The 12,306-nt window shown below is 34.8% G+C and overlaps 1 non-coding gene across 1 annotated transcript; it reads left to right on the forward strand.

The window, feature by feature from the left end:
* The first annotated feature begins 10,126 nt into the window (after positions 1 to 10,126).
* On the forward strand, positions 10,127 to 10,199 carry TRNAR-CCU. The gene has a single exon. It is a non-coding gene; the product is annotated as a tRNA-Arg (tRNA).
* Positions 10,200 to 12,306: the final 2,107 nt, after the last annotated feature.

Below are 12,306 nucleotides of genomic sequence, written 5' to 3' on the forward strand. Positions count from 1 at the left end.
TCGTAGCAACTCTTAGTTGTGGGTGAGATCAACTAATGGAATCAAGTGCGTAGTATCTTGCTGGGATCAGAGACGTAAGGAGCGCAATTGTACCTTGGATCAGTGTGAGATTGATTGGGGTTCAACTACAGTCTAGACCGAAGTTAGTTGTAGTAGGCTAGTGTCTGTAGCGGCTTAATACAGTGTGTGTTCAATCTGGACTAGGTCCCGGGGTTTTTCTTCATTTGCGGTTTCCTCGTTAACAAAACTTCTGGTGTCTGTATTATTTCTTTTCCGCATTATATTTTGTTATATAATTGAAATATCACAGGTTGTGCGTTGAATCAATCAATTGGGAAATTCAACCTTTGGTTGTTGATTGAAATTGATTGATCCTTGAACATTGGTCTTTAGTAACATTCAAGTGATTTCTCTTGTATTCAGTTAAACTTGCAGATTTATATTTACTTGAGTAAGTATTGAATCGAGAAAGTGAGATATAACTCTTTGATATACTTTTATTAAGATTGAGTCTGACTGTCTAGTTGATTCTCTTAAAAGTATATTGGAGTTTGTCCATACAGATTGCTAAGCGAAATATTGGGTGTAGTTGCTAGACCCCCGCTTTTTCACTAGAAACTTTGTCGCTATGTGGTTTTCCCATACTGGCGCAACTCGTTTGCCATGCCACCTAGTATGCCAAACATCTTTTACTGGCACGTGCATAGGAATAGGCCTAAAGAGTATTATTACAAGAAGATAGTTGGAAGACTAACAAGCTAATCTCCAACAACGTACAACTACATCAGTAGAACAGGTTGCCATGCTAGCCTATCGGCGAGCCTCATGAGGAACCATCCAAGGGAGCCTAAGCTGATAGGGTGGCTGATTATGTCGCAAGGAGGAAATATAACTCTACATTCCATGTCAAATTCTGCGATATTACGTCATCAGGGACTCGAACCTGGGACCTCCTGGAGCGCATCAAACTTTTGAGGAACGAGTATGACTAGATGATCTAGCTACCTGTTTTTTAATAGCATAAATAGAGAATGTGGGTGGTGTGAAAGGTGTGAGCGCTTGTATGTGCTAATAGCACGTGAGACTGTCGGTGTTAGTAAAAGGATTCGGGTATATAAACTCCTATAAGAACTCATTCTAAGACTATCTTCTTTTAATAAAATCGTCTTCAATAAACAATGTAGAAATCCATTCATTGAATATTTAGCATGGTATCAGACCTGAGAATTCAAAATCTCAGGGGTATCGGTCCATAATTCCACTGTTCTTCGTCTCTGATTCACCTTCATGAAGATTTTTTCCTCAATTTAATAAAGCTTCCTTTAAACTGAAGATTTGTTAGTAGAATTGGTGAGGAGTTGGATTGATCTTGATGCTTTATTGCAACATCTTCAAAAATGATTAAGTATGTATTTTGGATCTAAAATTCAGTTTTAGAACTTGAGCTCGGATTTTCAGTTTGGTTTGTTTGGATCTAAGCATGCATATTTCTGCTACAATAGTTATCTAGGAAGAATCTTAATTTTGTTACATTGGATTAGTGGAGAAAGATTCTTCTTAAAATAATATTGGGTACATGTTTGAGTTTACGGTTTGATGCACTACTGTGTGCTTAATATTGCTTTGGTTAGCTCTTCATCTCAATGTTACTTTGGTGCAGTCCTCATGGTAGTGGTATGTGAGCGAGTTGGTTTGTGTATGTGATGATGAAACTGAAGATGATGTTTTGGGATTGAAACTGGTGTGGTACTGATATACGTGTTGCAGTTCTCATTGATGAGTCTGCATTCAATTGAGAATGTGGCAGATATTATTTATTATTTACTACTGTTCATATTTATCTTAGTTGGGTCTTCGTTTTTGTTGGAAATAAGAAGATTCAGTTCTTCAATATGTTTTTCAGTTTATCTCGTGCCTTGTATGAGATGGAGAATGCTGAGATATGTTGGGACTGGTTTATTCTTATACTGAGATTGTTAGTGATGAATGTTGGATATCAGTTATCGTTGTTGAACTCTAAATATTTTGTTGCTACCATATACTACAATATGTGGTGATTCAATAGTAATTCCAGATTTTTCATTTGTTAAGACTCGGATTTATGGTGCAACTATGGTGCCACATAGACTCGCGAATGTCTAAATCGCTAGATCGGTGTACATTGCAGGTTCTATTACATAAAATTTATATAATGCAAGCTACGATGATTAGTGGATGGTGTTCGATTTACTTTAAATGTGAGTTTATGGGTTTATCAATTCGTTCAACTGGTCACTTTTCCCTTTGTGCAATTGGTATGTTGTTGGAATTGATATCTGCAAGGGTTCCGAGCTATTGCAGTAAGTGTTTTATACATATTGTAAGTTGCAACCTTCTGCAATCAGTTTCATCTTCTTCAAGTCCTAGTAAATGACCTATATTTCCAGCTTGTGAATTTTTCACTTCTATACTGCTATTTCTTTTTGCATGCACCAACTACTACTTATTGGATAACTACATGAACATCAATTAGATACACATTTTTGGTTGCATGTTGTTGCTTATTATGATGTTCTTTTGAGTGAACTAGTGTTGTTAAACTTGAAATAGTGCACCAAATTCAAATATTGCGGCACCTTACATCACCTTGCATATTATTGTTGTGCCTTTTGTACTATATTTTTCTTTTTTTGGATGACAACTCAACCTGACAGTCTAGTGCTGAATCGACTACAATTATTAGTCAACTAGAAGTTATTAGCTTCATCATGGTGTGAACATACTTCTCTTTTATGAATCTACAATGTGCATGTCCTCTAAGCTCATCTAAGCTACAATGCTTCAGTTCAATGATCTGCCGGAAAGCCTGCAACAACGACTCATATTTGCTTCTTCAAGACTGTCTACACCAGCATCAAAGGTCTACCCCCTACTCCTGCAATGGATAAAGATTCTTATGTGAATCACATTGTACTGGTTTGTAATTCTTGTTGGGATATGTTGCTTAAGATATGTTGTTCGAATTAGCAAGAAACTTCCATCAGATGAGTGATTCATATCCTTTTTCTTTGGATTCATATTAAATTATCATTGTCACTGTCTACCTCAACCAGTCCTACACCACTACACCAACAGTTTATGCTTCTACATCCATATGGTATTATGTCTTTATTCTATGCTTGGATCTCCCCGTCAATATAAACTGCTAGCCTGCGATGTCAACTGCATTTCTTACTTGGACACCTATTATTGCTATTGTTTTTGTATGTTGTACTTATGCTACTGAGTTTCTGCATCCATGTGTTTCTACTGTTTCAGCATAGATATAGGGTGTGTATGTTTAATCTAAAGTTGTATTTCATCCGACTTGAGATTTTGGAGCCAGCTGCTATACAAGTCGATTTCTAGCACTCTTTGAGAATCATTCAAGCGACATTTCGATCAATCTTTTTTTTTTTTTTTAATAGGTGTTGGGGCGCAACTTGTTGCTCGTCTCCCAACCCTACCAACTGACCCTGTGTAATTTCTATTTTAGTGGTTAATAAAATCCCTTGTGGCATCCTTTTTATAAATGAAAAAACAAAACTAAATTCTTTTCTTGTCTGTTTGTATGTGAAAATGCACGGGGTACCAAATACACCCAACTTTTTCGTTTGGCAACCTGTATAGGCAAAACTTAGTACAATATCAAGTAGATTAACTTAATGATCCTTGAAAATATGTACATAAAGTTTATATCTCAACCTCTACTCAATCAGTATGTGTATAAACACGGGGTCTGTGAACCTGATTGTTAAGCAGAGTTCTTGGACGATCTCAAAAATCAATATCCAAGATAAATCTAGTCATATCCAAATAATTCAATCGGAATTCTACCAAGTGATTATACTTGTTATGTATCTTTCAAGACACGAACTCTTCAAGAAACAAGTATCGTAATCGATTACAATTAAGTGGACGTATCTATTTAGATTGAATATGTTCAAACATGTACAAATCCAATTATAAAGATAAACAACACAATGCTGAATAGTAAAAACACAAGACACCAGAAATTTTGTTAACGAGGAAACCACAAAGTATTAGGAATTGATTTTCCCATTTGAAGGAGTATCTTTATTTATAGTTTCTTCAAGGTCAATCTTTTCTTGGTATTCAAGCTAAGATAAATTGAGAATCAAGCAGACTCTATTTTTGAAAAATACAATAGAAGAACATACACTTAGGTTCGGTTACTGAACCGTGTATAATGATCATTCTGTTCGGAAAGTTAGCCAATGAACTAAAAGTAATTTGATATTTATTCACACACTTAAGAGTTTAATCATTATGCACACACTCGAGTATTTAAGTGATTAATGAAATCTTAGAAGTTATTAAGGGAGTTCTAGCAATGCTAAACATATTATTATGAAAATAATTCTTTGAGCATTTACAAAAATATAAACTGGGAAAGTTGGTGCAACGGTTTTCCAAACCTAGGGCTTGTTCACGAGTCAGGGTACAATGGTTCGTGAAATGGGTTCGCCAACCCTACATGATTACCGAACTCAGTTGACAATGGTTCTTGAACCGGGTTCGCCAACTATTATCTATTATTCTAACTTAGAAAATTTAGTTCACCACGGTTCGCCAACCGGGTTCTTGAACTGTTCCCAACTGAACTTGCGGTGTGCGAATTGGTTTGCCAACCTTTATGTATTCCTAAAACTCAGATATCTATGGTTGCAAACTGGTTTTCCAACCTTCCATGAGTAGAAATACCAGTAAATTCAATATTTTTCTCTTATGATGTTTAAAACATTCCCAAGTGATAAAATCATTTGCATGGGAAATTTTAAGTCGATCCACAAATTAATTCATATAACTAATTTGTTAAGGATCGTTGAACATCTTTGCTTAGTATCATATTTTGAGATTTTTCACAAGACAAGCTTGACTCAAAACTTCTTATTTGTAAATCTACTAGAAGTCATACAATATAGTGTCAATATATAAAATGGTGAGACAATGAGTAAAGTAGAATGGTTCAGTCTTCACATACCTGATACATGAGTTCTACAAATGTCTTCGTCGATCTTCAGTCTTCAAGGGTGATCTCTGATATTCAACAACAAATTCTAACCTAGTCCGAGACTTGACTTAGTAGATTAGAAATTAAGATCTAGTTTTGAACAACTAATATTGGCAAAAAGCTTGAGATAGCAAAACTTGTGGGTTCAACCGAGCAATGCTCTAACAGTACGTTCGTATGGATCCAATTAGGAAATTCATTGTACCATACAACAGGCGTTTATTCTATCAAATTACTGCTTTGATGTACTTTTATTTTATTCAATTTGACAAAGATAGTATTATAACATAAATAATTTGTTCCCTTGTTATTTCTTGGTGGAACATATGGATCTAGCTAGGTGCAAGTTTGTGTTTGAAAAGTGAGAATACTCTTTTTGATCCAAATGCCACCATTAGAAATGCTATCTCTTATATGATTCAAAACGACATTTAAAGGTTTTTTTTATTCGGTTGTGTGATTATCCCTCAGTTTTTCTTTTATTGCTTACTTGTCATAGATTTCTTGGTTTCTGTTGAGAATCTTATTTTTATCAGTCGTAATTTTTAACCCTCTCGCTTATCTATGTCAATTATAAAGAATAACCATCAATTTCAAACTCCTTCTCCTCTGATCAGACTAGATCTCCAGGTACGTCCACCTAAATTATTGACTTCTTTCTTCTTCATCATTTTGCTTAGTTATTTATTGTACTTCTAGCTGGTTTTTAATGTCTCATGTTTATGAATGTGTAACGTCCAAGTTCAAAAGTTATCTGCAAGTTTCTAGTGACTGGCGAGAATCACAAATTGATTTGGTATGGTATGGCTTACTAAAGCCCATTTTATTCTTTTTCTCTTCTTATGTTTTGTTTTTTTTTCCTTCTTTCAATTGTTAAATTTTTACCTTTATTTTGTTCCCTGATGATTCCTTTTCAACTTCACTAGCATGATTTTACGATAAATTTTATTTTTCATACTATGTGAAGTTTGGATGCTAGATAGCTTAGTAGATATTGCAGTTTAAGTTACAATTTAATTTAGTCTATTGTTTTAATGTTTTTTCCTTTTTTAACTTATTTGTTTTATTTGCGCTTCTATATAATTTATATTGTGAATGCACAAGGATAGTTTGTAACTTAATCATCTTTGTGTTTTTTCTTTGAGTAGGAAATGAAGGCTCGTGTAAAACAATATGTTGAAATCAACACGAACTATGTTATTCTGGTTTCTTCTTTAAGTAGTTTAATCTCAAGGGATGATGATCCCAGTTGTTGTGTTTTCTCGAATATGCAACCTCATCACTCACCAAATAAGTCCTCCATCACGGTTATGGCTCAATCGTCATCCACAATCACCTGCTCTTGAATAGGTCGCGTAATACTTCTACCTATCTTGTCATTGCTATAATGACTCAGGAACCCACTTTGATATTTATATCACGAGCAGGATCGCTAAAATCTCACAACTTGCTTATGGATACTTACATACTGTCAGTATTATTGGAAGACAACGCACTAGGTACCGACGAAGACCGAAGATTTCATAGGTTACAGAAGAAGTATAAATGTATTGGCTATCCATGCACATCTACTTTTAAGCTTGTTTCTTAGGTTGCACTCTTTTTTTTCCCGTCTTATCTCAATGAGTTTTCCTTACCAGATTTTAATGAGCAACATATACATGTCTAACACCGTATCACATATCTTCTTCTAGGAATATATGTGATTTTACTGTTTACTGTTTATTTTTTGTATTTATTTTATCTTTTTTCTTTTTATGTAAAAACCTTATTATATATGCATCAATGGCAAATAATCTGAAATGGGTAAGTGATGAGGGTATGACTCTATCTAGACTATAGGCATCCCTCAATGAGCCTGTCACCTCCGAGTAGCCTCCAACGTAATTTTTCTTATAAAAATGTGTATTATATGAAGGGGAAGTATCCATTTACACTTTCATTCTCACACTATCTCACATGTTGGACGTCATTTTTGTGAATAAAAACCTAACTGTAACGGATTTGAAGCTAATATTTTAGAAATATGTTCATCTTTCAAAGTTCTACTTGCCTACCAAAAATGAGTACATCGCGAATTATTAAACCTCACAATCTACGGGTCTTAATTTCAATGGCTAAAAATCCGCTGATTTTCAACAGCTCATTTTCAAAGTAATAGACGGCGGTGTTATACATGTCGGAATACGATCAATTTCAGTAGACAAGTAGCACTTTGAAAGAGGAACACATTTCCAAAATATTAATTACAAATAGTTACGGTTTGGTTTTTAATTGTGAAGATGACGTCCATATATTTATTTTTCTCATTTTAATTGGTAATGGTATTTCCTGAAGGATGTGATTTTGCACTGATAGCCAAATTTTACTTATAAAAAATGTTAATTTAGACTTCCAAGACAAAATAAAAACAAAAGAATCAGCGTGCATAATATTCCTAGATCTTTGGTATTTAACCTCTCTTACAAGTAATGCACCCAGCACGCGCATAAACACTTTCCTCGGGTACATTTTTGGCCAGGGAATATTTTCACTTTTCTTTGAAAGAGGTAGGTAAAAAGTAGAGCGAGCTGAAGGAAGATCTCCCAGAGAAACCCACCATGAGCAACTCACCATTTTCAATCGAGGATCTGAACTGTACAACCGATACTCACCAAAGTTACACTGTGAAATTCCACAGTGATGAAATCAACACTGTTCTTACTCAAACTGCATCAGTCGTAGACGATTGGATGTCAAAGCTCTATGAAGATTTCGGTTCTGCACTTAACAATCTCATAGTTGGTTTTGATGTTGAATGGAGACCAAATTTCCACAAAAATCAAGAAAACAAGGTATCTATTATGCAACTCTGTGTTGGTTCTAGATGTTTAATCATTCAGTTGATGTATTTAGATAAAATGCCTAAATCCTTGATTGACTTTCTTGGAAACCCTAGTTTTACTTTTGTTGGTGTTGGTATCAATGAAGATGTTGAGAAGATTTTATGTGATTATGAGCTAGGGGTTGGTAATACTCTTGATTTGAGGGTTTTGGCTGCTCAGAAATTGAATAAGATTGAACTGAAGAAAATGGGGTTGAGGGATTTGACTGAAGCTGTTTTAGGCTTAAACATGGTTAAGCCTAAGAAGGTTACTATGAGTAGATGGGATGCTGAATATCTTACTTATGATCAGGTTTTGTATGCTTGTCTTGACGTTGTTGTTGCTTTCAAGATGGCTAAGCACTTAATGGCTACGAAGGCAAGTAAGTAGTGGTTTGGCGGTTTTGTGGAATGCTGAATCTTAGTTGACGGTTTAAGCAGTACAAGGTAAAGGTGGTTTACATTTGGGTTTCTTGTTTTAAGGGATTTGGAGCATATGGTGACTATAGGGTTGTGTAAAAATGGCTATAGTTTACTTATCTACTTAGTTCTTGGAGGTCTTGATTTGGTAATTTGGTCTGTTTGGTTTCATTTACATTTACATTTTGGAAAACCCTTTAATATTGTGGGATGAAATACAATCTTAAGTTTGAATTTATATGCTGTGGTGTTATTTGTGTTTTATGATCCTTTATTCATATGGCAGTATAGCATCTTGATTATGTTGGATGTTCTTCGTTATTAATGGTTGGCTTGATTATTTGTACTCTTTTGATATGAGTTGCAAGCTCTTATACTGTTACGACTCTCCTCCTCTTTAGAGAGGTAAAAGTTGAATCAGTCCGAAAAACCTCCAAAATTTTAAAACATGTTTGAACTGAGCATTCAATCAATACAAGGAAAGTTTAGCAGGTTATTTGAACCCGGTTTTGAAATCTCTCATCCTTGATTATGTTATAGGGCAATTACCATCTATGGCATATGAAGTAGATTTAGCACCTTTGTAGTTGTTCCATTAACTTGAATAGTTTTTATGTCCTGCTTAAGAAGAGTTTTTGTTAATGAGTGTCAATGGTGGCAATTGGCTATGTCCTGTGTCACATTTTCTTTGATGTCTGGTTGCACTTTGACATATTCCTCACTGTCTTTAGGTTTTGTCATCACTAAATTATTTCAGTTAGCATTTGAATGACCAATTTTGGTTAGTGTTATTATGTGTTAAAGATTGTAGAGTTCAAGTGTTAGTATCTGACCAATGACAACGGAATGTAGGGATATTATATCTGTGGTTTGGCACTAATTACTCCAGCAAAAACAGGACTCACCTTAATCAGCTAACCAGGTAAGAGCTGGTATTCTAACTTCTAAGTGACTGTGAGTCTGTGACAGGCTGATTCTAGTGACTGTGAGTCTGTGACAGACTTTCAGTATTAAGGATACTCTACTAGCATAAATATTAAGCAGAAACTAGTGCATGTAGCTTAATAGAGAGACTGTTTGAAAAATCTTAAATATTGTTAGATTAATTACCTTGTTAAGTCTGCATTTTTTTTTATTTGTGTTGGGATGTGATTTTTAATTTATATGGTTTCTTGATTATATTTCATCTTGTTTGATATTCTTTAAGATATTTTTGAGCTAGTAATCAATGGTGGACTGTCCTCTTCTCTGGTGAGATGAGCATTGAATTAAGGTTAGCAGGTTATTTGTAATGGGGATTTTCAAATCTTTCATCCTTGGTAATGAATGAGGAGGAGATACAAAGGTACTTTCTTTGTAACATTTGGTAGTTGATTATTTGTAGGGAGTAGGGTTTGAAGAACCTACCTTTCATTTTTTTTTTCCTTTTTGGTAAAAAAAAGAAGGGTATGATATCTTCGAAGTGTCCATTAGACAAGCTTATGTCATGCATAAGAAAAGTGAACACTTTTTTGTTAGCGGAAATGGTAACAGTTGTCTATAAGTTTTCTGTGATTTGTGGGATGGGGTATTTCATTCTTTTGGCCCTTTCTGTTCTTAAATGTGGTAACAAGGGAGGCTGCAGAACAGCCACATGGCTGCCTGACATGCTCTGTGCCACGAAAAGAAGTTTGTAAACGGTAAACTGGTGATCAGCGTCTCAGCGCAACGGAAAGAAGCCTCATTCTTGTTTTTTGAGGTGGTTCTTAATAGACTGTCAGTTTATGAGCGAAAACACTAAACAGAAATTAGCGCCTGTAGCTCAGTGGATAGAGCGTCTGTTTCCTAAGCAGAAAGTCGTAGGTTCGATCCCTACCTGGCGCGTCCAAATTATTTGTTGAAGTTCCAGACGAAAACTCTGAACAACCCTACGGATTATACACTCTTCATATGAAAATAGAAGGATATGACCAATAGTTGATGTTAAGCCCTTTTGGATAGAATGATATGAAAGGCCTATTGGATAAAATGATAAGCCCTTTTCAATCGGCGTTCATTCCGGGGAGGCAAATAGCTGATACCATAACCATAGCTCACGAAATAATTCATAAAATAAGGAAGACTAGATCAGAAAAAGGTCTCATGGGCTTAAAAATAGATATGTCTAAAACGTTCGATAGAGTAGAATTGGACTTTTTAATGGAAATTATGAGGAAGTTGGGTTTCTCTGAAAATTGATGTCAACTTGTTTATCAGTGTATTTTAAGCACTTCCCTATCTGTTCTTCTCAATGGATCTCCGACTGAGTTCTATAAGCCAACAAGACTACAAGAGGGTTGAGACAGGGTGATCCCTTGTCTCCCTACTTTTTTCTCATTTGTATGGAATCTTTCTCTCGCACTATTCTTCACGCTGAAAGTAAAGCTCTCCTAAAAGGTATTAAAATATCTAGAAATGCCTCATCTGTGAGTCATCTGCTTTTTGCAGATGACTGTATCATTTTTTGTAAAGCAAATGCAACTACTTGCCATAACCTTGTAACTCTGTTTAGAGATTTTGGAGTCTCTTCGGGACAAATGATAAATCTTAACAAATCCGGGGTGTTTTTCAGCCCAAAAACTGATCCAAACATTATGAGTGAAGTAAAACAAATTTTAGGACTAAACTTTACCTCTTGACGATAGATATTTAGGATCTCCACTCTTTACTAACAGATCAAAAGTGAAAAGTTTTGAACCACTCGTCAAGAAAATGAGCAATAGACTTCACTTACAATGGAACTCAGGTGAACTGTGCTGGTAGAACCATTATGGTAAAAAAAATATTACCTCTTCGCTAGCTGTTTACCATATGAATTGTTTTAAAATCCCCAAAAAAATTTGTAAAACTCTTAACAAAATGCAAATGAATTACTGGTGGGGGAAGAATGAAAATGGAAAAAATGAAAGAGGTAAAAAAGGACTTTACTTAAAAGCTTGGGATGCAATGTGTAAGTCTCTTGATGATGGAGGTTTGGGAATACAAAATACTGAGAACTTCAACTTGGCTATGATAGCAGATGAGGTGGAAACTAAAAAAAAAAACAAACACACTTGGGGCAAAAATACTAAAAGCTAAGTATTTCCCAAACTGTGATGTTCTTCACATAAAAAACAAGCCAAATGAAGGGGATGGTTGGGTTTGGAAAGGTATCCACAGTGGAATCCAACTCATTAAGAAAAATTGTTTTTGGAAACTTGGAAATGCAAAGCTTATTTATATATGGGATGATCATTGGATACCAAATACGATTGCTCCTATTTCAAAACCAACTACTGAAACTGAAAACATGACAAAAGTGAGTCAACTGATAGATGAGGAAAAGGAATGTGACGAACAAAAACTTACTGCATGTTTTGATCATGAAACTATTGAAAAAATAAAGAGAATACACATACCAATTCAAGATTTAGATGACACTGCCCATTGGAATCTAAATAGTAAAGGTAAATTTTTTTTGTTAAGCATTTATACCACTCCCTGAATAGTAGTACCCATAATAATGTCAAACAAAGAAGAATATGAGATCTAAATGTTACCCCTTCCATAAAAACTTTCATTTGGAAAGCGGCGTATTCAATTCTACCCACTGGCATGAGGGTTGCTGCCGTTCTTCCTAATATTGATACAAATGCAATGATAAAGAAGAATATTTTACTCATCTTTTTCTCAACTGTAATTTTGTTAAAAAGGTATGGATGCACTTAAATTTTTATATGGATTATGTGATTGATAACTGCACTGATTTTCATGAATGGTTAAATCTATGGTTCGATGATAAAAACACGGGTGATTGTATAATTTAGTGGCCTGAATTTTGTAGCATAATCACTTGGCATATATGGAAAGCTAGATGTGAATCTATTTTCCAAAAAAAGAGGCTGAATAGTGCCAATACCGCAAAAACTATTGTTAGATTTATAAATAGTTATATGAATGTTAATAAAACAGA

The sequence above is a fragment of the Papaver somniferum genome, chromosome 2 (assembly GCF_003573695.1).
Source record: "Papaver somniferum cultivar HN1 chromosome 2, ASM357369v1, whole genome shotgun sequence".
Taxonomy (NCBI): Eukaryota; Viridiplantae; Streptophyta; class Magnoliopsida; order Ranunculales; family Papaveraceae; genus Papaver; species Papaver somniferum.